This window comes from Siniperca chuatsi, linkage group LG10 (genome assembly GCF_020085105.1).
Source record: "Siniperca chuatsi isolate FFG_IHB_CAS linkage group LG10, ASM2008510v1, whole genome shotgun sequence".
NCBI classification, from domain to species: Eukaryota; Metazoa; Chordata; class Actinopteri; order Centrarchiformes; family Sinipercidae; genus Siniperca; species Siniperca chuatsi.
Genome location: NC_058051.1, coordinates 30,150,512 through 30,175,739, shown reverse-complemented (window position 1 = coordinate 30,175,739; position 25,228 = coordinate 30,150,512). Strand labels below are relative to the sequence as shown.

Below are 25,228 nucleotides of genomic sequence, written 5' to 3'. Positions count from 1 at the left end.
TCTGTCTTCTCACTGATTCTCTCGTGACGCTTCAGCAGCTCCGGTAACACTGAGCTGGAGGAAAACTTCGCCTCATCCTGGCAGCCATTTCTACTCCGTTTACGTTTGACTGACAGCTCTGATTGCACACACACACACACACACACACACACACACACACACTAACTGTTTTCACTAAAACCCGTCGCTCGACACCAAAACCAGAAATCAGTTTAATCTGCAGCTGAACGAGACAAAATGGAGGATTTTCTTCCTCCAGCAGGAAGATGTTTCCGATCGTTCGCTGCAGATGTTCTCGGCGTGGGCGCCCCCGGGGGGAAGCGAACCCTCGACCGTGGCGCCGCTTCATGTCACGCTTTCTGGTTTTCGGCTCGGACACGCGAATCGGCGAGAGAGAACATGAGAGAGCAAACGTGGAAACCGACGAGGCTCAGTTCCTCAGAGCCGGATTCGTTTTCTTTTCTCTGGCGTTTAACCGGACACGTCGGATTATTCCGATCCAAGATGTCTACCATCAGACACCAGGTTTTATTGTGATGCTGCGTTCGTGGACACACACACACGCCGTAGTTTATTCCGCTGCGTGTTACGGTGTTTTACCGTCACCGCCCGGTGTGTTAAACCCTCACACACAACGTGGACTCGGCGTGAAAGAACTACAGACGCGTCAACAAACAGAGCAATGAAGTCCAGCAGTAGCACTGATATCGACTCTGCTCGTTCAGAAGGAGCTTCAGCCGTTACGAAACGCCAAAACTTCTCCGGTTTCGGTTCCTCCCGTGTGAATATTATCGCTACGTCACCGGAAGCCGTCACCTTGGAAACTGCGATCACCATTTTTCCACAACTATCTGACATTTCAGACCAAACGATCGATTAATCAAAAAAAGTAACGGGCAGAATAATCGACAATGACAACAACTGGTGAAACGGTGATTCTCATTTTGAGCAGAACGGTGCAACAAGCAGCGACAGCCCTAACGCGTCCTCAGTGGCGTCAGTGTGTAGTTTACATGCAGCAGACGGAACCAGACTTCAGACAGGAAGTCTTAAAGTGGAGGTCTGGGCTCCCCTCGGCTGCGTCATTAATACACCTGAAGAAGAAAGGAAGACGCCCTCGTGGCTCGATGAATCCTCCGCACGGCGATTAGCTCTTCGCGTATCAAAACCGGCTGCGTCACAAGTTGCGTTTCCACGATTGGCAGCGGTGACGAGAAGAACATCTGCGGCGGACGCGGATCGGTTCGGCTGCGACTGGCCGCTTCTAATGAGACAGCAGAAGAAGAGTAGAAGAGTAGAAGAAGAGTCTGCCGTCTGCGCAGAGACACAAACATGGAGTCCACGCTGGTTCCTGAACGGAAGGACAAAAACGTTTTTACTCCGTCGGCGGAGACGTACAGTGAGCCGAGTCCAACAATTAACCCTGTGACACACACACACACACACACACACACACACACACACTCAGACACACAAACACACACACACACTCAGAAACACAAACACACACACACACACACACACACACACACACACTCAGACACACACACACACAAAGAAAAACACACACACTCAGAAACATAAAGAGGCAGTGAAAGATCAGCACATTAGTTAATTAGCCTGTTGAGCTGAGGGGGAGACCAGAGAGAGGAGAGGTCGACAGATGGACCAGAGAGAGTGTGTGTGTGTGTGTGTGTGTGTGTGTGTGTGTGTGTGTGTGTGTGTGTGTGTGTACTTGCCACATAGTGAGGACTGAAACATGTATTTTACCTACAGAGTGAGGACATTTAGGCCGGTCCTCACACCTTCAGAGGGCTGTTTGAAGGTTAAGACTTGGTTTGAAGGGTGAGGGCAGAGAGAGGTGAGGGTGAGGGTGAGGGGTGAGGGGTGAGGGGTGAGGGGTGAGGGAATGCATTATGTCAATGAAGGTCCTCACATAGATAGAAGTACAAGGATGTGTGTGTGTGCAGACAGCTGGGCAGACAAAGGAGACAGATAGAGTTTCTCTAACCGGACTACGATTTCACCGGACCATCCATCACCATGCTGAACCTGGCTGTGTGTGTGTGTGTGTGTGTGTGCGCCTGACCAAAGCTAATGGCGCGTTCATGTCGTATCATTCAGACCGGAAGTGCGAGCCTGCTCGCTGCAACTGCAGGTGAAGTGTCTGGACTCCGACAGCTGCGAGAGCGCCGCGTCCTCGTCATATCAAAGTTATCGTACTTACAAGTTTCCAACCTGTAAACATTGTTTACGTCGACATCCGTGAAACTCCAGCATACCTGACTCGATGCTACATAAAAACAAACGTGTCAGCCAAAGTCCATCATTCAAAGTGATCAAACCCAAATTAAATGGATATATGAACGAATGAATTAATGAAATGTTCATTATCGTGCACATAACTGTGCTGCGTATACATTTCCAAACAACAGAAAGTCCAAAAACACAGAAGCAACTTTCACAATCAAATCTTCAGACCATCACTGTCGACAACGAAATTCACAAATCGCTGACAAAAACGTTGTCTGTGTAGTGCTGCAGCAATCCCAGCAAACACTAATTCAGCGACCCGTCTTGCCTTCTCCTCCAGGCTTCTGGGACAACGTCAGCAAACACGTCACAATGAAACAGCCGTTCCAGTTCCTGCTCAGATTATTTTAGGGTTTTGTCGAGTCATTTCATGGAAAATGTACTTTTAAATCATCATAATTTGTACAGTACGAAAGAAAACGGGACTCACGCGGCTCCCAAAATCTGTTTTCCTCCTCAGTGTTGTTGAATCGACCTCGATGACCAGAGGAAGAACAGCCGCTGTCAGCTGTGACGCTGAGGATCTTTGGCTTCCAGATAAACCAGATGTTGAACTGTTGATATACACAGATGTTCTTCATTTTGACAAGATATTTCCTCAAACTTCAATAAAAGCTCACTTTTAATAAAATTAAGATTACAACACAAATTATTCCTGTAGATATACAGCGTATCCACCATCATCAACACCTTCTTATTGATTCCACAGGCGGATCATTTAATTTTTAATATACAATACGGTGTTATATCATCAGCGGCCGGTGTGTTAAACCGTCACAACGAATGGCTGCAAAGCCTCAATCACTGACAGTCACAGAGCAAAGTCCAGCAGCAACACTGATATCCATTCAGCTCATTCAGAAGGAGCTACACACTGTTAGCGTCTGTTCTCACGCTCCACCCAACACAGCAGAAGCGTTTATTTGTCTGCCGCGACTACAAAATCAGCAGCGGGGTAACCTTCCTGGAGGCGGTTTTCCTGTTCTTGTTCTTCCTTCCTGTTCGTTCCTGGGACGGTCGGCTTCCTGTTCCTCTCTGCTGCGGGAGTCAAAACTTTATTATCCTTTATATAAAACGGCTAGCCTAGCTCCACTAAACCTCCCAGTGGGGGGCGCTTCTGAAGTGAAATATGGTTGGCCGACAGCACGCAGGTGTGTTTCCATCAGTGAGCGAGAGGGAAAGAAACTTGCCCGTTTTGGAATGGGAGTCTTGCGGCTGTTCATTGAAAGTCTTGGTAACAAAGCATCTCTTGAATTCGCTGCGTCAGGGAAACATTTGGCTCTCTGTTAGGCAGAAGTGACCTTCACAGAGAGTCGGACATCAGCAAAACACAAACTTTACCAGGCGCACACACAACCCGCAATTAATTATTCCATCTATTTTCGTTTGGATTCATTTTAGTTCTCTCTTATTAACAGTTTCTCGCTCTCACTCTGTTTTTAGATCTTCCAGATGCTCTTCACTTCTACATCTCTGTATATTTTAGGTGTATGGAAGATGATTAGGAATTATAAAAACTCAAAATTATATATATTTGATCCAGTACAGTGTATATATATGCAGTCAGCTTCAACAGGGCGTTATTTTGTATGAAGGGTTTGTTTTGTACCTGGAGAACAAAACGCTGTAACGGTTCAACTGCTTTAGCAAAGCTGTTCTTAAACCTTCAGATTAGAAACAGCAGGTGAGTCCGGGGTCAGCACTGCTGGAGCTGGATCACAGAATATGGACGGACAAATCACAGTTTAGACCTGTTCAGTCTGACCGCTGAGGAGACCGCAGAGGGCCCAGAGACACACGGCTCCCCAAAATACTCAGAGCCCAGCTGCACCGCTGGGGTTCAATAATGATCTCGGGTCACTTTCGCCTTTCTGGACTGGAAAACAAATGAAAAATCGAAGAGTATTTGGGGGAAAATGGTTCCAACAGTTTTCTCTGCCGTCATGCGACTGAACAGACGTTTTAATTATTCTACGACTCTTCAGTGCGCATGCGCCAGCCCGCATGCTGCCTGTTGCCGTAGCTCCGTCTCGTCGTCTTACTTTTTCCAACGTTTAGCTTTCCCTTTTCTTACGCTACACTCGACGGTTCATGCAGTAGTACTTTCTACCGTTTTATTATCATCAACCGGTAAACCCACTTTGTACTTCACACCTATTTTATTTTATACTTATACCCACTTGGTACTTAATCTATCTGACCTGTATTATAGTGTGTTATATTTTTTGCTGAGTGCTTCTCTTCCTGTGTGACTGACGTGACAGCGAGCTGCTGTAGCGAAAGAGTTTCCCCTCGGGGATCAATAAAGTGTTTCTGATTCTGATTTCAAAGGTAAATAAGACATTTGGTGAATAATTATACTGTTTTTATCCGTTCAAATGAGTTTATAACTACCCTACGTGGCCTCGCACCAGACTGCCTCTCAGAGACGCCGGTACTTTATGACCCGGGACGAGGACGGGCCCTCAGATCCTGCGGCTCCAGAAACGCGTGGCGACGCTGCGTTCAGCCGCGACGCTCCTGAAACCAAACACCCATCTATTTGCTCTGGCTTTTACGTAGTATTTTTACAATTTCATGGTTTTATTATATATAACATTATTATCTATTTTATTTTATTAATATTTTACTTTTATTATTTGTTTATTCTCTCTAAATCCATTTTTAGAGCCTAAATTTTGGTCCGGCCCTTGTAAAGCACTTTTGATTGCGTTTGATTTGCCTGAAAGGTGGCGTATAAATAAAGTGTGACTGATTGATAGATTGATAGATTGACACCCTGCCCCCCCTCTGACCCCTCCATCTCTGTGACTGAGGCTCTGTTTGAGTCACAGGCTCCGATAAACACACAACAAAGACTCATTGTGCTGCAGCTTCCTGGTTTGGGTGTGGAGCGCTTCGGGGTGGTCTGATGGAGAGATGGAGGGAAGAGATGGAGGCGATAAGAGCTGGACAGAGACTCGGATAGAGGGGGGATTGATAGCCAGACAGATCCAGGCTGATAGAGCGAACAGCTCCGCTCTATCTACCGCTGAAACAATTAGTCGATGAATCGATCAGTTGACAGAAAAGTCATTTATCAAGCAAACAGGATTTTCTGTTGTATCTCACAGTAAACTGAAGTGTGAAGCACAGGCAAAGACTGTTAAACCTTCAGGAAAAGTCATTTGACTATTTTAACACAAGTTTCCCCAACTCAAATATTGCTGAGAAAAATATCGTATTTTCCATTTTTGATCAAACGTTTTACTTTCCATATTTTCTGTGGTTCTTCAAAGGCGCGCAGCTGTTTGACGCCCTGACTGAAGGAAATGTAGTTGTTGTAGTGAGGTGCAGAAACTAATTAACACATTCTGATTGGCTGAGGACCTTTGCCCTACAGTTACCCAATGTGTGGTATGCAGGTCTTTTAAGACCGTGTTTGTCCTCAGATACCAACCTCCTATCTAACTTAAGACATTTTCAGTATTTAAACCTGCTGTATTTCCCACAAATGTGGCTGTTGTGGCTCTGTGGGCGGGAACTTTGCACTCTCCACCTCCGTTGTAGAAGTTCGGGGAAACGAGGACTCGTGCGAAACAACGTATATCGGCGCGAGACTCCTACAGCTTTCCAAATAAACATGAACATCATGAGAAATTCACGTTTTTTTTTTTACATTTGAACATCTGAAACGTCTGAAATGTGGAATTCTTTAACAAAACAATCCCAACTCAAAGCCCACTTACCAGCTTTTTCCGGATCTTTCAACCTCATCACGCAGTCTCAACCAGTGCGGTGACGTTGCTAGCTAAAGAGGTAAACTCACTATCGACGCGTCCAGGTGACGCACACTCTATTTTCCCTGACAACGCTACATTGTGAACAACACATACGTGTTGAAATCATGTAAATAAACTAAAGATTGTCAAAAAAACTTGGTGTAATTTATTTTCGCATACTCGAGTTGACGACAACTACGCTCGTTACTGTGAGTGCAATAAAACCTTCGCAAGTAAAAAGCCAATACTTTATCAATACACCTGTTCAACAAGCACAAACAGGTGAACATATAGAAAGCGATATTGTAATTTTATCTGCTCTGTCCAGTCTGAACCAGCGACGCTATGTTTACACAAGCACAGCGCGCTAGCTCGCCTAATAGCAAATTGTTACAAACAAGCTAAATCAAAGCTGTCTGTATGCAGTCTGACCGTTTCTCTTAGTTTGCCACGAATCTTAAAATTTGGCAAATTCTTGTGAACTCAGTGCTGGCTGAGACAAAGCAGCCCCTCCCCCCTCCACCAGGTAACTTACCTGCAGTGAATCACAGCAGCAGCAGAGGGAGGAGGACCGGAGGAAGCACTGATACTGACTCATGTCTGAGTTCTTTCTAAACTTCACTCAGTATTTTGATGGTTTATTTTACTGACATTTTAGATTTGTTTCCACTGAGTTTGTATAATGACTTTACTGTTTCTGCTCATTGTATTTAAAATATTAAATTCTAATCCTGTTATGAACTTGTTCTTTCTTTTAAAGAATATATTTTTTTAAATGCAATTATTTAGTAATGATAAGAGTAGAAATAATAGTAGCAGTATTGATAAAATCCTAAAGATAGCCATCCCTAAACACGAGTTTAACGCTACGATTTGTCAAAAAAAAACAAAACACAAATTTTATTGGGGGCCCAGTCAAATGGCCACCTGTGGGTCCCGGGGACTCGTACATCACTGCCAGTGGATAGAGTTTGCTCAGTTGCCGATGGAGATGGATCTGTTGACATGCGAGCTCGATAGCCGTTATAATTTGATCCAGAGCACTTTCAGGACTTCCCATCCGTGTTGGCTTAGAATTAAGCATTAAAGTTACAGCTGAAAGCTCTAGAAATAGCCTAGCTAGTAAGTTGACCTTGAGATGGGATCGTTTTGCCAAACTACTATTTATATATTTAGAGTGAGCATGTTAAATTACGTTTTATGTGATAAAAATGGGCGTACGAAAACCAAACATGTGCCTATATGGGAATTTATCACACATGAAATGATTTTTCACACGAACAAACCGATGTTTTCACAAGTGACATCTAAAATGTCACATGTAAAATATGCCTCATGTGTTTCACTTGAAATAGATGCTAAAAAAAAAAAAGACAGATTGGGCCTTTAAACTTTCCCTGAAAATGATTTTGTTGGTGTAACAGTGACTCTTAATTTAGTGTGGTTGTTGTGTCACTTCCTGTAATTACACAAACACAATGAACTGTAAACCACTGTGTACTTTAATACGTCCACTTTAATTTTACTGCATCTTCCTCTCTGTAATTACAAACCGCTGTGAACTGTCTGACTGTGCTATTACCAGCTACAACGCTAACACGTTAACACCCCGTCCTGGGAGTCCCACAGCGTGATCACTTCACTGTCCGTCTGTAAACCTGAGCTTCATCTTGCTGCTCTCTCTCTCTCTGGAGACACAGGAAGGCTTCACTTCACCAAACCGAGGAGGTCAATTACAAACGTTTAGCTTTTCTGTATAACCACATTGTCCCTCTTTCTTTGACTGAATTCACATGCATTTTTCACCGTTTCCCGCGTTTGTTATCAGTTAGTTATCTTTCCGTTAAAGGTGTTGCACAAGTTTTAAAGTGACCTGGGACTCTGCTTATCCAACGGCCCGGCACTATCTGGCAGCCCAGCGTGGGAGTGACTCCACATTGAAGTCTACAGACACAAAGGCCACAGGTTTGGGTATCGGAGGTGTTAAATGTCTCAAGCAACAAGAGGCATGTTGGATCTACAACCACAAAGCCACAGCTCAGCCTTTCTAACAGAACATACTGGATGCTAAGTGTGGGGTTTGGGAATATTTTGAGCTGTTGTCCGCATCACAGACAAAAGATAGACAGACGGACACTTTATTTATCCCTGGGAGAAACTCGCATGTCACAGCAGAAGTACACGAACAAACCACACAAAGAACAGCGCAAAAACAAACATCAAACAAGTACTAACATAGATGTCAAAAAGTATGCCCTTTAAGCACGGGAATACACGAGTGCAAATTGCAGTAAGGTGTGCAAAATGAATGTAATTATAGTTAAAAGTTAAAAAGATGTACGGCACTGTGCCGGAAGCTAAGGAAGTGTAATGATGCAAAGTTAAAGGAAGCCATTTTGAAATCTTCTTCTTCTCTTTCTTGCTGAGAGTTAAATATTCAGGTTGATGCCGCTCTCATGTCTGTATGCTAAATATGAAGCTGCAGCCGACAGCCGGTTAGCTTAGCTTAGCATAAAGACTGGAAACAGGGGGAAACAGCTAGCCTGGCTCTGTCAAACAAAATCCACCAAAACCTCTAAAGCTCCCTGATTAACACGTTATATCTCGTTTGTTACAGCAACGTAAACCAAAGTGTAAACACAACAATGTGTAGTTTTTTGTCGGGTTACGCGTCAGGCTGTTTCCTGGCTCGGAGCACGCGAGCGTCAGCCTGGAGTGATGTCACTGGACGCTGGATGTTGTCCTGATGTTAGCCATCGGCTCCACAGCAACAACCCGAGAAATAACTGCTCCATTAGCTCTGTGTGTGTGTGTGTGTGTGTGTGTGTGTGTGTGTGTGTGTGTGTGTGTGCAACAGTCCATCTATTAGGACTCTGTCATTACCACAAGGTCTCAGACCACACACGCAGTATTAGCCATCATCAGTCTATCAAACTGTTATTTCATTAGAGGGAAACACTGTTAATCACATGACTCTGTGACGGTGGTTGAAGTTTTTCTATTTAATGGATCAGCTGATGGAAACCAGAGACACTGAACATAAACCCGTCTGCGAGTGGTTACAGCGGCGGCCATGTTGGCTCTGTGGGGCAGACTGGAGTTATAGTTAAACAAACATCTGTTAGAGGCTGATAAAGTATGAGATGGTTGGTTGAAGTGATTTTTTTTTTATTGTCACCATCTCTGCGGCTCTGCTGAGCTTTTTAAGCCTCTTTTAGCTCTTAGTTTTGGTTTTGCGGCACATTTCCCGTCGGGTTCAGTCTCAGTGTCCAACTGTACGCGACCTGCTGGTGAAGAAAGAGTGCAGAAAGCATTTAGCAGCTAAAGAGACAGATATTTCCCTCGGACCAAAGAGCTAAAAGGATTATTAGAAAAATCATCAGGTGACACAAACATGTGACAATAGGATGGTCACTTTGCTCTGTGTCTGCTGTGATCACATGTTAGCTACTTTAAAAAATGTTTTTTTAACCTTTTTTTAGTGTCTGCATACAGCCCCAACAACCTCCGGCAATAAGGTAGGGCAGCCTTTATGTAGCCTGAGAGGCGAAACCCAGGGCAAAAAAAGCTTCCAATCGTTATGCTAAGCTAGGCTAGCCATATACTGACTCCAGCTCTGTACTACAGACACGAGACTGATCATCTGAACATCTCACTCTCAGAAAGAAAGAGAATCATTCATCTCGTAATCTTCAACTGACAGTGCAACTGCTTTCAGTCTCTGCACATCAACTGATACAACTCATTTTTGCTCTTCAGCTGACAGTTCAGATCACCGGTTACATACCGACTCGCACTCCAATTGCTAACAGTGCACACACACTTCAACTATCTCTGCCGCTTTAACTGACTAAAATTGTAAAAATCTTTCAGCAATTACACTGCAAAAGACACTTCACATCCTTTCAGAGCTTCAGCTTCAGCTGACACTTCAACTGCTTGAAGTGCTTCAACTTAAACCCCAAAACAACATCTCGCATGCAAACAGCTAATGTTTTTAAGTCATTTTAACCTGTTTTCAGTGTTTTCAGTGTAAGCGGGCACGCTTCAGTTTTCTTCAGCAAATGTTACCGACCTACCTAGTAATTCTGCTAATAACTAGTATAACTATATTATAGTATTAGTATTACTATAATAACTATAACTTTTAAGAGTAAACACTACATTTCCACAATTCCATCATGTGGTTTTGTTGACTTTGATGAAAAATGTAGTCGATATTTTATTTTTATCAAACTGTTTTCGAACTCGTTCAGTCCTTTCCGTCCGGACCAAAGCAGAAATTAATCTCCTGACGTTTCGGCCTATTTTGGGTTCGCACTGCCGGATTCAAAACAAAGCGAGCGCTGTAAACATACGTGGACTGACAGGGAACTCATTCATCAGACAGTTCTGGTGACCTTTGAACCCACTATATATCAACCCTGGACGGACTGGCGGGGCAGAAAATCAAAACAAACTTTATTCCCGTGACGGACAGCCAAGTCACGCTGCATTTAACTGCACTGAAAGCTAAATTTATCTCCTCCGGGGGTCATAAAGAGCTCGCAAACTAAATGCTGATTGGATACATTAGCGGCGACTGTGCTGGACTTCATCCATCAGAGAGAAACAGATGGAGGAAACGACACGTTCTGTGCAGAAACATGATGCAGACCAATCAGGTGACATTCATTTAAATTCATAACAAGATTATAAAGGAAGTACTGGTGAAACATTTTCAGAAGGAAATGCGTGTGAGCGCGATGCTGATCGGCATTATGTTTACATGACCTTATAATCATATGAGTCATGAGTTATAGATGTAATGGGAGTGAATGGGGCCTTTAAAACCCTTCAGCTTTAGGCTGTAATACATTACAGTATATAACTCAAAGTGCACCATAATGAGCTTTTCTACAGTTGATCTTTGTTTTTTAATAATCATGTAAATATGCAGATTTGATAAAACAGCAGAAAATGTGTGGATATTGAACAGTAAATAAAGCATACATGATATTCGAGTTACAGGTGAGAAACAAGGCGCAGAAGAACAACGATAAGCCATCACACTAATTAGAGACGCTAATGATGTCTGGCCAACAGATAACTTCCAGGTAACTTCACCGTTTCCAGGACGTATCTGGTAGTATTTTCTTTGTTCTGCCTGTTCTTACCGACTGGCTTCAGGTCAGTAAACGTTCATTTCGTCGTCTCTGCAAAGCATTCCAGTGGTTTCTAACTGGGCCGCTCCGATTGGCTCTCGCTGGGACGAGAGCTCAGACTCTAATGAATTGAATTAAGGAGAAGAGGGTTAATTTGGTAATTTGGTAATTTGGCGAGAGACTGAAAACAGAGACACTCTGTCCGTCGTCACGACGGAGAAACCACAGAAATACGACAGAGAAGCTGGACGAGCGCAGGGCTAAAGGAGCAGTCCGACATTTTATAAAACACCATCTCACGACGGCGTCACTGAATCGACGACGCTCGATCTCCTTATTCAGTTTGATTTAGATTTCTCAGAACGGATAAACACCAGACGCATAAAGTCTGTTTGTCTGTCTGCATGAAGTGACTCTCAGTATTTATCCTGCAGACGTGAATTTATTTTTATTCCACAAGTCAGCAACACTGCTGTTTTCTTTTGACAATAAAATCACGTAAAGAGCAAATGACATATCCAGACTATCCGTCCGCCGCGTTCAGCGGACACAGAAGCTGCTGTCGAGGTCGTTACGAGCCGTTAACTCACGTTTTCTCACGTTGATGAAAGAAATATGTTGATTTAAGAGTTGTTATTTCTGTCAGTCGGAAGAACCTGGTAAGTGGACCTTGACTTAAGAATATTTCGTCAAGTGTTTAGTTTGAAGCCCTGCGGGCGCCAAGTTAACGTTAAAATGGCTGGCAGGGGGGAGGGGCTAGAAACCAACATGCCTGAAAGTTTCGAGCAGCAGCAGCAGAGGTTTTTATGCTCTGTGCGATCCAGTGTTGATCTGAAAAGCTCATGGCTTTGCTTTGAAAAACGGTCTGTACTGATGTCAACTCTACACGCTGCGTGATAAATGAGCTGAAACGTGCAGAAACACCGGTATGGTCCTTTAAACTTCACGCATTACAGGATTTCATCTCCCAGCTGAGACAGAACTGGCTGAGGCGTCCACATCAGATCCGTCCATCAGCCGTTCTGTGTGAACACGAGCGTTTCTGCAGAAGGCAAAGCTGAAAACCTCTTTCGTTTGAACCTCGGTGGAGCCGACGGTCTCGCCGCTGGCTTCATTAGCGTCTCATAAACCCATTTACCCGACGCCTTAAACTGCGAACATTAACAGCAGCTATTTTAAAACCTGTGAAGTCCGTCCAGAGCCGGGTGGAAAACATTCAGCTCAGAGCCGCGAGGTTTCGTTTCACAGCGATGTCAGACACACGGCAAGAAGGAAAAACGGTTCAGAAAGAATACAGAGTGGTGCCTCTTTCCCAGGAGAGCATCTCCGGTTCTTCTCCCAGTTCCTGTTAATGCCAGTTTAAGTGTTGATACAACGCTAATGTCATTTTGTTTTTGCTCTTTAACTATAATTCACGTAGACTTTAAATTCCTGCTTCCTGCTCAGAACTTCCCAAAGCAGAGAAAAAGGGCTGCAACTAGCGATCCCTCTCATTAACGATTCATCTGTTGATTATTTTCTCGATTAATCGATTAATTGTTTGGCCAATAAAATGTCAGAAAATATTTAAAGGTGCTCCCAGAGCCGAAGGCGACGACTTCAAATGTATTACTTTGTCCGGCCAACGGTCTGAAAGCCCAAAAATATTCAGTTTACAGTTCTGACGTTTAAAAACGGACTTCAACGATGAATCGATTATCACGACTGATGACAATTCATCTTCTATCGTCTCAGCTCTTGTTGCTACAAAACTAACCCAGGTGAGAGGCACATTTCAGATATCCGAGTGTCCTTGAACTCACCAACATACAGACTCCAACAGCGGAGACGTGACGGGACGCCATTTGTTGAAAACCTTCACGAGGAAGTGGATTACTTCATTTGAGTTTTTTCTGTGACTCCTCCTCTTTCTGACATTAAAGTACGACCTCGTGACGTTTGAGACCGGGGACTGATGATTAGTTCGTCGTTAATAAACTGGCAAAATGACTTCTCCACCTCTGGACAAAATAAAAAGGAAGTGACATTTAAAGAGAAAGAGCGCGTGTTGGATCTGTTCCGTGTGAGGCAGAAACCTGCAGCTTCTCAGGATTTGGAAACTTCAGTGGTCGCTTTTCTGATTTCAAAATGTCCTCAATTAACATTCTGTAACTTAGCAACTAATGTACTTTCCAGAGAAAACAGTGTGTGTGTGTGTGTGTGTGTGTGTGTGTGTTTTAAGTGTCTCCTTCACAGAAAGAAGACGAAAGCTTTTAGTCGGCCCGGTCCGTCTCTGTGGTGGAAATACAGTGAGACTCGAGGTTTAAAATAGGACCGCAGCAGCGACCCGACTGTCAGCTGCTCTGAGGGAAACGCCGCCATGTTGGAGGAGCAAAACCAAATCCGTCTTCCTGTCCTCTTCATCGGTCTAACGCTGCTGTGAGCCCCGACCTCCTCCTTAAAATCGGTCAGTTACAGCGTCAGTGATGGAGGAGCTGAAGCTAATCCTGCAGGTGACCTCCTTCGATAAAAGTGTCCGCAGAGGAAATACGGATAGAAATCTGATATTATCAGTTTCCTTGCAGATAAAATATTTAACTTTAATATTCTACCTAATGATCCTTTCGCCCTTTTTACAGAGCGACCGTCTCAGTGTGCGCGCACGATTCAAACATATTCGTTTAAAAAACTGTAAGCGAGCCCGTCGAGTCAGCTGATCCTGTGCTGAGCCTGCAGTACAGAGTTCAGATTTATATTTACCTTTTTTATCTCACACGGTGGAGGAGCACTGGGCATATCACAGTTCACAAACGTGAAATATTATATTACGTTTCAGGGGAAAACGGCAGAGGCGCTAGCTATATCACAGAACAGGCCACATACTGTTTACCTCCATCCAGTGACTAAAGCCATCATTTACACTCCAGATCACAAACCTGCCCGCCTTTGTTTTCTGGGCTGCATGTAAATCAGGGGCGACCCTCCAGAAGAAGAATAACTTCTGCAAGTGTAATCAAACATTTGACTCAATACGGCTGTGAAAACCGCCGCAAACCTAACAAACGTAGATCGCCGGCAAGAATTAAAAAAGGAAAGGGAGCTGATGGACTCTGCAGAGCAGGTCTGTGGGGCTGGAAGTCTCTGCTCTTACTGTGCTGTTAGTGTTTGTGTCGAGCTAGCGAAGGTTGGGTGAGGGTCCGGCCTGGTGCCGGCCACCATGTTTGACACATCTGGATTTAGTGCCGTACGTCTGGCTGCTTGTTGATGTTTTCGCGTCTGTATGCAAGTACACCTTCGGTATATGACTCCGTTCGGTCTGTCCTGCTGCTCCTCCTGTTCAGCTCCTCTGAACATGTTATGATTATTGAAGCTAAATATTTGCCAGGATAAGATCTCAGACCAGTGTCAGAGCTCAGACTGGGACACACTTCAGTTCATCTTTAATGGTTTAAATAAACAAAACAAACAGAGACGCAGAGAAGTGAAGTTTGTGTTGAAGTCGGTCCAAACTGACGATAAGAAAAGAAATTGACGAAAAGTCCAACGCAGTCTCAGCGTCTCCATTTAAAAAAGGACCAAACTACTGTTTTTACACGTTTTAAGTCATTTACTACAAATCACAGGTACTTTACATTCCTGTGGAGCATTTAACACAACACGCCGCAGTGTTTGAGATCTGTGAACGCGTGTTTATATGTTCCAGAGAGGAATTCATCTAAAAACTGATGCTTTGTTCTGGAAAAGGAGCGGAAACTATGTGCGATTTGTAGTTAATGAGCAAAAACGTGTGAAGGGAAAAAAAAAACTGTGTTATGGTCCTTTAATGGCTAAAGAGAGAAGTAATGTTGAATGTTGGACTCCACCCTGAACACACACACACACACACACACACACATATATATACATACAGTGAGTCTATGCGTCCCTGTTGGTCCATAAAGCATTTCTATGGCTCAACAGCTGCAGTGTGATACCACACACACACACACACTCATGCATACAGAAACACACACACTTCAGCAGGCTGTTGCTACATGTGAGCTTAAAAGTGTTGGAGTTACAAGTTAGTTACAGCGGCACCGGGCTGCGGCGTACCGGTCGCACCGGGCTGCGGCGTACCGGTCGCACCGGGCTGCGGCGTACCGGTCGCACCGGGCTGCGGCGTACCGGTCGCACCGGCTGCGGCGTACCGGTCGCACCGGGCTCTCCTATGGACAGATTTATTTATATTATTTCCTTAACGACCGACGAGGATGCCACAAAGTTATCACACGTCGGATAACTTACTCACGTTGAAGCAAGAGCGTCCGCGGCCACGGTCAGCTCCGCTCAGCATGCAGCTCCTACCGCTGCACCAGACAACGGCCTGGACCCCGTACAGCTAAACTCAATTTGCTCTCATTAGCGGCGTGTTCAACACGCTGCTCACGGCGTGCCAGCCCACAAGCCCTGAATAAAAATCCGCCAACAGGTGCCCCTTATTGCCCAGTCACCGTGCAATGAATGCCCTGCAGTGAATTACAGATCCAGCCAGACTAACTGCCCCCAACGTCAGTTCCACCTGGCTACAGCATCGTCAGAATCTGATGCATTCAGTCCAATAACATTCGGAAAGAGTTGTGTCAGTAAACTATTTCATGCCCTTCATGCTCCATTGCCCCAACAACTATTTTATAGAGACTCTTACTATAATGAACGAGGTGCAACATGGTACCTCACACTTATTTTATCCCAGGTGGGTATAAGTATAAGATAATCTTATCTTATACTTATACCCACCTGGTACTTAATTTATTTTCTGACCTGTTTTATAGTGTATTATATTGTTTGCTAGTACTTTCTCCTGTGTGCACTGACGTAAAGGCGAGCTGCTGTAACAAAGAGTTTCCCTTCGGGGATCAATAAAGGATTTCTGATTCTGATTTTTCTTAATACATCCATGACGTAGATCCGTCCATTACCTGTTCCTGCTTATCCTTCAGGGTCTATCACAGGGCTGAAGCTGGATTTATATTCGACGCAAGGGGTTAACAGGAGTCCTGCAGTAGGTGCCCATGGTGTAGGTTTTGATTTATAGTTGATTTATAGATTTCACCCGTTGATATCACCACAGCAAGACACTGTTGTATATGATCAGACTGTATCAGGCTTCAAATAAAGTAACTGTGTTTACGTTGTTTCATTTACTTTGTGATACAGAGCGACCGTGAGGCAGGGGGTGATGGGGGCGGGTGGGGCTGGGCTCTTTCTGAAATCCACAACCATCTCCACTGTCTTAAGAGCGTTGAGCTTCAAGTTGTTCTGACTGCACCAGGTCACCAGGTTGGTCAACCTCCCACCTGTAGACGGACTCATCCCCGTCAGAGACGAGCCCGGTGAGGGTGGTGTCATGTGCAAACTTCAGGAGACGGACTGGTGACTGGAGGTGCAGCTGTTGGTGAACAGGGAGAAGAGCAGCGGGGAAAGAACGCAGCCTTGAAGGGAACCGGTGCTGATGGTCCGGGAGTCAGAGACATGTTTCCCCAGCCTCACGTTCTGCCTCCTGTCGGACAGGAAGTCTGTGGGATGATGGTGTTGAAGGCAGAGCTGAAATCCACAAACAGGATCCTGGCGTAGGTTCCTGAGGCGTCCAGGTGCTGGAGGATGAATTGGAGGGCCATGTTTACAGCAGGGGGTCCAGGAGTGGATCTGTGATGGCTTTGAGGTGGGACAACACAAGGCGCTCAAAAGACTTCATTACCACAGAGGTCAGGGCGACGGGTCTGTAGTCGTTAAGTCCTGTGGTCCTTGGTTTTTTGGGGACGGAGATGATGGTGGAGGATTTGAAGAAGGCTGGCACATGGCATGTCTCCCAGTGAGGTGTTGAAGATGATCGGCGCAGTGCTTCAAGGTGGATGGAGAGACAGAGTCTGGTCCAGCTACGTCGCGGGGGGGTTCTGCCTCCTAAACCGTCTCCTAACGTCCCTCTCCAGGATGGAGATAATCATTGTTGCAGTAGGGGAGGGGGAGCCTCTGGGGTGGGCAGTTGTGGAGAGGCCCAGGCCGGCCCTGTTGAGGTGGGGGAGGTGGTGGGCTGGAGCTAGTGGATGGGGTTGCGGGGGATGGTGTCAGGACTGTCCCATTGTCTCTCAAAGAGACAGTAGAACTCATTCAGTTGGTTGGCCAGGCGTAAGTCGTTAATGGAGTGGGGGGGGGCTTCGGTTTGTAGCTGGTGATCTGTCTGAGCCCCCTCCAGACGCCAGAGTCGTTGGCTAACAACTGGTGTTGTAGTCTCTCCGAGTACCGTCGTTTAGCTTCTCTCACCACCTTGCTAAACCTGTACTTTGACTCCCTAAACCTGTCCCCGTCTCCACTCCTGAACGCTTCTCCCTTTTCCAACCTTAGCTCTCTGAGTTTAGCCGTGAACCAGGGTTCGTCGTTGTTATAACTCACCCAGCTGCAGTCCTTCACGGGACAGCAGGACGTCACAGCCTCTGGGAACTCATCCAGATTGTTGGTAGCAGTCCTGAAAACATCCCAGTCAATACAGTCCAAGCAGGTCCAAAGGTCCTCCGTAGCTTCACTGGTCCACTGCTTTGATGTTCTCACAACAGGTTTACAGATGATCAAGGGGACCATGATTTGGTCAGAGTGTCCCAGTGCAGCACGGGGGACGGCATGATAGGCACTGCTTACTGTTGTGCAACAGTGATCCAGAATATTCTCCTCTCTGGTCGGGCATTTAATAAACTGTATTTGGGGAGTTCATGGCTGAGATTTCCCTTGTTAAAGTCAGCGAGGACGATAAGTAAGGAGTCCGGGTTTGTGCGCTCCACAAACAGTATCTGGTCGGCGAGCATGCGCTGTGCGTCCCGCACGTTGGCCTGCGGAGGAACGTAAACACCGACCAGAATGAATGAAACAAACTCACGGGGGGGGGGGAGTAGAGTTGAATCACTGTCACGTTCGTTACACCAGCCTCTGCTGAGGTAGAAACAGACACCTCCGCCTTTCATTTTGCCGGAAAGTCGCGATCCGCTCTGAAGAGTTGGAAGCGCAGAGTCCGGCATCGATCCACACCGCCACGTCTCAGAGAAGCATAAAACGGAAGATGAATTAAAGTCTCATCCAGTCTATTGCACAGTGAGCGCACGTTGGAGAGAGACCGGTAGCGGTGTGCGATGTCCGCCGCCCGCAGCAGGACACTCTTCATATATACCGTTTCTCACAGCATCATTTTATATGGTTTTTATGCTAATTCATTTTATTTCAACCTCTAATTCCTTCTGTAGGACATCTCCGAGGACAGCTAACTGATTAAATAATTGTATCGTCCTTACTGACGCACTTTGCCGTTATTTATTGGTGAATGTGTACGGTACTATTTTGTGTATATCTATATGTTATATACACATTTTATAAGATATGTTTCTTTATTCTATTTTTTTCCAGGGTCCCTTTTTAACGTCTGGCCTCAGGCGACAGAAATGTACAGTATGCAGTAAGTTCTCTTGATTATCTGCAATTAAAGGAAAAATTAATGAGGCAGGTAATTTATTTCTGTGTTTTTGTGCCTTTTATCCAATAGATTTAGGTATATTTACTTTGTTACAGTGTGTGTGTGTGTGTGTGTTTATTTTCCTGTGGCATGTGGGGAAAAAAGCAAAAAACACACCGAACACTCGACTGTGGCTGTTTGAAGGACGAACACATAAAACACACTTCTATGTAAACACACACACACATACTGTATATACACACACACGTATGTATTTGACTCTGACCTCTCTGAGGACCACACACACACACACACACACACACACACAGCTGCCGGAGGTCAGGAGGCATCGAGGGAGGAAGTGAAGGGTGTCAGCTGATTGTTTCCTGCCTGTTCCTCAGCTCATCCTGAGAGAGTGTGTGTGTGTGTGTGTGTGTGTGTGTGTGTGTGTGTGTGTGTGTGTGTGTGTGTGTGTGTGAAGCCATCGCCTCCGATACGAAGCTCTGTGTGATTTGTGTTTGTTGTGTCAGATCTAAAGCCGATACTGTCGTGTTTCCCGCAGAAATGAAACAAACGTCCCGAGCGTGACGACGAGTAAATGTGACTTCAGTAAATGTGCGTGTCACGAATAATCGAAAAAAGGTTTCAGACGTTTTCATTCGGCCTCGCGCTCCGCTCAGAGCCGCGCTGCCGAGGCGGCGAACAGAGGTCGGGGGACGATTCAAGCTTTATACAGAAACAAAGATCCTTTACAATCATTAACTACATCGGTCACCTCAGAACCCAGAACGTCAGCCGGGTTCTGGTCCACGTACGGCGGCCTGATTTGGCTTTTGGTTTTGGGGATGTGGACTGGTCTGGTTTCGGTGCTGTGAGCAAACTCTCATTCGGGAAACTGGACGGGTGAGTAGACACGTGGTTACCCCCCCCCCCCAGTTTCCAGTGCTGGTGGACGAATTATTGTAGTTTCAGTGTGAAAAATATCTGAGGGATAAACGTAGATCTGATCTGGTTTTCCACCTCAGGAACCTGCTGCTCAACATCACTGACCAAAAGCAAATTAATGAAGCAGAAAATAAAAATATTTCCTCACTTTAAATCGTCCAAAACAAACTAAAAGCAGCCTGTAAGGAAAAAAGGGACCGGTCGAGAGCGTCAGGAAGCATTCATGCAGAATTTCCTCTGGTTTTTACTTTTCTTATTGAGCTGAAAGTGAATCTCACAGAGCAGAAACTGATTCAGCCTTCAGCGGAGGAGGAAAGTTACTGACAGGACGGACATTAGCTGTAATAACACGCTGAACGAACCGGCACGAGTAATCAGCTGTCTGTTCAAGAGTCCTTTTGTTTTTCAGTTCTGATGAGTCAGCAGCAGCAGGTTCAAATCTCCTCCATCATCTCGTTTATTCTGCTGTCGTATTATTTCCAAGCAAGTTTCAGATTTAACAACAGAAAGCGTGACAGCTGTGTGTTCGAACCCTTTCGGGACCGCGGGCTGATCCATCGGAGGGATCGCAGCACTGAAACGAGACAACACACTAAAGTATGCTTGACAAAAAACACGTTAACTCAGGTTCCACTTACTGAAGTTATTCTGGGCTTTCAGCCACATCTTGTGGCCTTCAAAATGATTTTTCAGACTTTTCTCAAATCTGAGCTGCGATTCACCGCTTTAAGACTCCAAAAACGAACAAAAGGAAGCAGCGCGACAGGAAACGTCGCACTTTAGTTGAGCCGCTCAGAGCGCATGGACAGCAGGCTGGGAGCCAGCTGTGTGATCGACCACGATGACGTTTAAAGTGACGGAGAGAGAAATCGGGGAGACTAAACGCTGTCTTGACAGACTTTACACTGCGGACCCTCTCGATCAGTTTCTCAAACGCTTTGCAAAGCGCCAGTTTTCTCTTTCACCAAGCAGCGCCGTGGCTGTTTGATAAACCGACGGAGCGCGCCCCTTCACCAGCGCGCTGCCTGAATTACAGTATCTCGTTTTTCTGCGATGAAACGCCAGGCGGACTTTTCTTGTAGACTCGCGAGAGAAAAGAATCGGAAGCGACACACGTTTTTTTTTTTTTTTTTTAAATCAAGCAGCAAAGAAGTTCCAGCGCCGCGCGTTTTGAGTTCTCGTGGCTGTTTGATAAAGATGGCGCGCCCCTTCACCAGCGCGCTGCCTGAAGAACGCCTACATCTAAACAGCGTAAACGTCGGCGCTGCAACGACGCATGGAAAAAGAGCGGCCTCAAGCAGCAAAGAAGTGCAGCGACGCCGCGTTGAGTTCTCGACTACTTGAGATGGGCGCGCCCTGCAGCGCGACTGGAACACCTCCTCCTCCGGCCTCTGCTCCCGAGCAGACTCCGTTACCCACGAACACCTCCTCCTCCTTCTGCTCCCGAGCAGAGCCGGCCGTCATGGCGGACTACAGACCGACCGTACAGTCAGAGGTGAAACACTGCAGGCTGACAATACCAGAGTCAGGCCCTTTCTGCTGACTCAGCGTTTCCTCAGCGCTGACTATCACTGACTCAGAGAGTGTGTGTGTGTGTGTGTGTGTGCACGTGTGTGTGTGTGCGTGTGTGTTTATATTTGAGTCTAATTGTATACTAATAAACAATGACGTGTGTTTGTGTGTGTGTTACAGAAAGACTTTAGATTAAATTACAGACAGACACACGTCTACCTGCACACACACACACACACACGTGCACACACACACACACACACACACGTATGGAAAAAGTGATGTGTGATTAATCTGCAAGCAGGAAAGTGAAGCTCAGAGTGGAAACATGTTGAAGCTTCAAAGAAAAAGCTGCAGCTCTGATCCTGTCGAAACAGGAAGTCACTAATAAAGTTTTAATTGAAAAATTACAATATCTGTTCAAACTGTTTTCCACGAAACCGCTCAAACGTGCTCAGCGATGGAAACCCACGTCTTTATCGACTTTAACAGTAATGAGTTGGGAGTTAAATTCGTTTCACCTCCGGCCCCTGCGGCCCCCACCTCCGGCCCCTGCGGCCCCCCACCTGCGGCCCCCCACCTGCGGCCCCCCGCCTCCGGCCCCTGCAGCCCCCCACCGATCGCCGCTCGTCCATTCATCCCGACGGCCGCGCGACTTCTCAGAGCAACACAAGACTCTGGGACCAGTTTCGTGCTTCTCGCCCAGTTCAGGTGCAGAAGCGCCTCCTCGCCCTCAAACACCCGGAATCGGCGCGCGACAAAAGCTCGGAGTCACAGAATCGGGCAGGTCCAACACGTCGCATCTGTCTTACTACTGATTTTGTGTTGGACTGTTGCTGCTACGTTATTCCCTTTTATCGTTGCCTCCTGAACTGTAGCGCTGCGATCAGACACCCGGGGTCAAAACAAAGCCCTCCTTCTGATTAACAAGCGTTAAGCTCTTTCCTGCATCTCCAGGCGCATTCCTCTCCGTTCTTTCTGTTCTCGCTGCTTTTCTAACTTAGCTTTCGGGGGAACGGGCTTCCCCCTTCTCTGGAACGAACTCGCAGTGCCGACGTGAGTTCTCTGCGCGCCGCTTCCTCTCAGCCGATTCCCGGCCGGAGCGCCGCGTTCGTTACGTGCGGCTTCATTTAGGAATACGCACAACGGGAGCGCAACGTGAAACCGAAGCTAGGAGGTTTCTACACGAAAGCAGTAATTCGAGCCGCGACCTTCGACCTCTGACCTTCGGCCTCTTAACTAACTGATTTCCTGCTGTTGAAGCCGGCTCTGAACCCTTAACACGCTCACAGTGACAACGCTAACATGCTAGCATGCTGAAGTTCAGCAGCTATAATGTTCACCATCGTAGCTTAGCGTGTTAGCATGCTAACATTAGCTAGTCAGCAGTGAACACAGAGCGCAGCTGAGGCTGATGGGAGCGTCAGCAGCTCTGCAGGTGTTCGGTCAGAAACCAAAGTGTCGGACGCGTTAACATGTCGACCTGATGGTGGCGCTAGATGGAAAGTCAGAGGATCAGCAGAGTTATTACAGTTCATCCTGAGGGGAGCATGAACGATGAAGCACGTCTCGTCTCGTCTGCGCAGAAAAACACAACGTTCAGCATCTTCTGCCGTTTTGGACCGAGACTCGGCCGGCGGGTCGCGCTCTCGTGCCGCTTTTTTTTTTTATAAATAAAGTTGTGTTTGAAGCTAACGTGAAGACAATATGCTGCTGCGTTCACGTCGTGTCGTAATTATGAGTTTCATCCAAAAAGGGGGAAAACAATAAACCAGGAAACAACGTTAGCAACAACACCAGACGGCCGGCGCTAACGTCGTTAAACGCTCTGTTTCTGCGCGTTAGCTTAACAGTCGTTTCAATGATCGCAGCTAATCATTATTTACATTATCGATCACTCAGCTGATCACTCTATGGGTTGTTCAGCCTAAAATGTCAGAAAACGAATCAAAGTCCAGAACCGAACAAACGATCGAAGAAAAGTAGAAAATCTTCACGACTGAAATCAGAAAATGATCAATTGAAATGATTAATTGATTATTAAAACAGTTTCCAATCCATTTTCTTTCCATCAGCTAATAAATGAATCGACTAATCTCGTGGGCTCTAATCTCTTCTTCATCAGACATCTGCTGATAACACACATCATCACTAATCAATCTGATTATTGATCAGCTGGCTGCTGCTGATTCACTCTGCTGCCTGTTCACAGAAAGAAAGAAACAAATAAAGCTCCATCTTGTCTGTTCACCTGAACCAGATCCATGATGATCAGGTCATTGATCAGGTCATTGATCAGGTCATTGATCAGGGCATTGATCAGCTGCTGCTCTTCCTGCTGTGGATTCACATACTTCTATTGATCCTTTATTATGTAACTGATCACACATGCTTTTTATTATCGATTGTTATCCTGCAGGAGTGTTTCTGTGCCGTTTGCTCATTGAAATCTGACTTTAATGTTTATTGATCACGTGCCTGATTAACAGCTGAAACTGATCGCCAGCTGATTTCTGGGACTGAAACGTTATTGTAGGATCAATGAGGTCAGTTTGCAGCCGGACATGTGCTCAGCAGTCACGTTTCTGATTGATAACCTTCGGCCTGGCGTGGACGTACACCAGTCCGTGAAATCGATCCGTGACCCGTCGAACAGGTCGACTGGGAACAGAAACCCGGATCCGCATCGGTTGTGCGAGCGGAGCGGATTCAGGGATGGAGGCTCCTCTTCGGCACATGGACGGACGGATGAAGGCGGATTCAGTACGACAGTAACGCGGAGTGTGCGCGGTGCCTGCGGGCTGCAGCCGGCGGAGCGCCCCGCGGCACGGAGCGCCGCCTGCACGCTGTCCCGGCGGTCCGGCCGCGGTTTTAGACGTTTTTCTGCTTCCTCCCCTCTTTGTTCTGCTTTAATGGATCGGCGTCTGGAGCCTCGCTACCTCCCAGACCCCCCTCCCCTCCCCTCCTCCTCCTCCTCCTCCTCTCCTCCGCCACCTCCCCCACCACTCTCCCCTCCACCACACACAGAAAAACACACATTTGCAGCCACAAATCGCCTCTTTTAACGCACCGAATTTAACGCTTTTACATGGACGGAAAGCGCAAAGCGAGCCGCTCCGCTCGGCGCACTAACAGCCCGAACGTGCCTCCACAATACCCCGAGGGTAAAAGCAGCCTACCTGGGGTATCGACCCCCACCCGGTCCCGGTCCCGCTCCCTCGCCCCCCCTCCTCACTGCGTGGGAAACCTGTGTAAAAACGGGAATTTTCCACGCGTAAAAGACGCGGAGTAAAAGCAGCAGATGAGCGGTGATGCGGCGGGGAGGCGAGGCGTTTTCCCCCCAAACATCCACACACATGCACCCCCCTTCACCACGACCACCACCCCGCTACCCCCAGATCTGCCACCCGGACCTGGAGAACCCCCCCATCCCCTCCACCCGAAAACCTCCGGACTTACCTGGACGGAAACGCGCAGAAAAGTCCAATCAGTTATTTAAATCCACAGTCCCACGCGCGCTGCCGCTGCTGCCTTTCTTCTTCTTCTTCTTCTGCTGCTCCTCACACAGCGCGCTGCGGCCAGGTGGCGGCGGGAGCGGTCCGCACAGGTACAGACGGCACGCGTCCAAAAGTGAAATAATAATCCGGATCAGAGAGCGGAGCGGCGCGGCGCGTCTCCCCCATTCACACACAGCCTGCCTCGGCTTGGCTCGGCTCGGTCTGCCCCTGCTCCGCCACAGCCAGCCCCCCATCTGGACCGTACCACTCTACACCCGAGGGGGGGGGGGAAGGGGGCGGGTCAGTTAGAGGAGGTCAATCAAACCAATTAACTGACAGTGAGGCGGCTCATTAAAGGCGCAGTCCCCGGCTCGTGATGTGTGTGCCGATAAAAAGGAAAAGCTCAGTCTGGATTTCACGGTAAAATAGCAGGAACGGTGTGTTTGGAGGTCGGTGAACAGCTGTTCCACCCCTATAGAAAGCGTCCTTTGGTTCAGTCCAGCTCCTTTAATCTGCTGTTTTTCTCCTCCTAAAGCCAGATGTGGAGAGAGCCCTGACTCACAGAGAGAGAGATGGAGAGAGATATATAGAGATATATAG

The 25,228-nt window shown here is 46.6% G+C and overlaps 1 protein-coding gene across 4 annotated transcripts in view; it reads right to left on the bottom strand.

The window, feature by feature from the left end:
* Positions 1-24,902, bottom strand: part of plxna3 (plexin A3) — a 137,971-nt gene extending 113,069 nt beyond the window's left edge. The window contains exons 1-2 of one of the 4 annotated variants that reach the window (XM_044210247.1): positions 24,591-24,902; positions 2,744-2,867 (exon numbers count right to left, since the gene is read on the bottom strand). The gene's annotated coding sequence lies outside the window, so the exon portion shown is untranslated. Of the gene's footprint in view, positions 1-2,742; positions 2,868-24,590 lie in introns of all 4 variants that reach the window. The other 3 variants (XM_044210248.1, XM_044210249.1, XM_044210245.1) reach the window with 3 other exon arrangements.
* Positions 24,903-25,228: the final 326 nt, after the last annotated feature.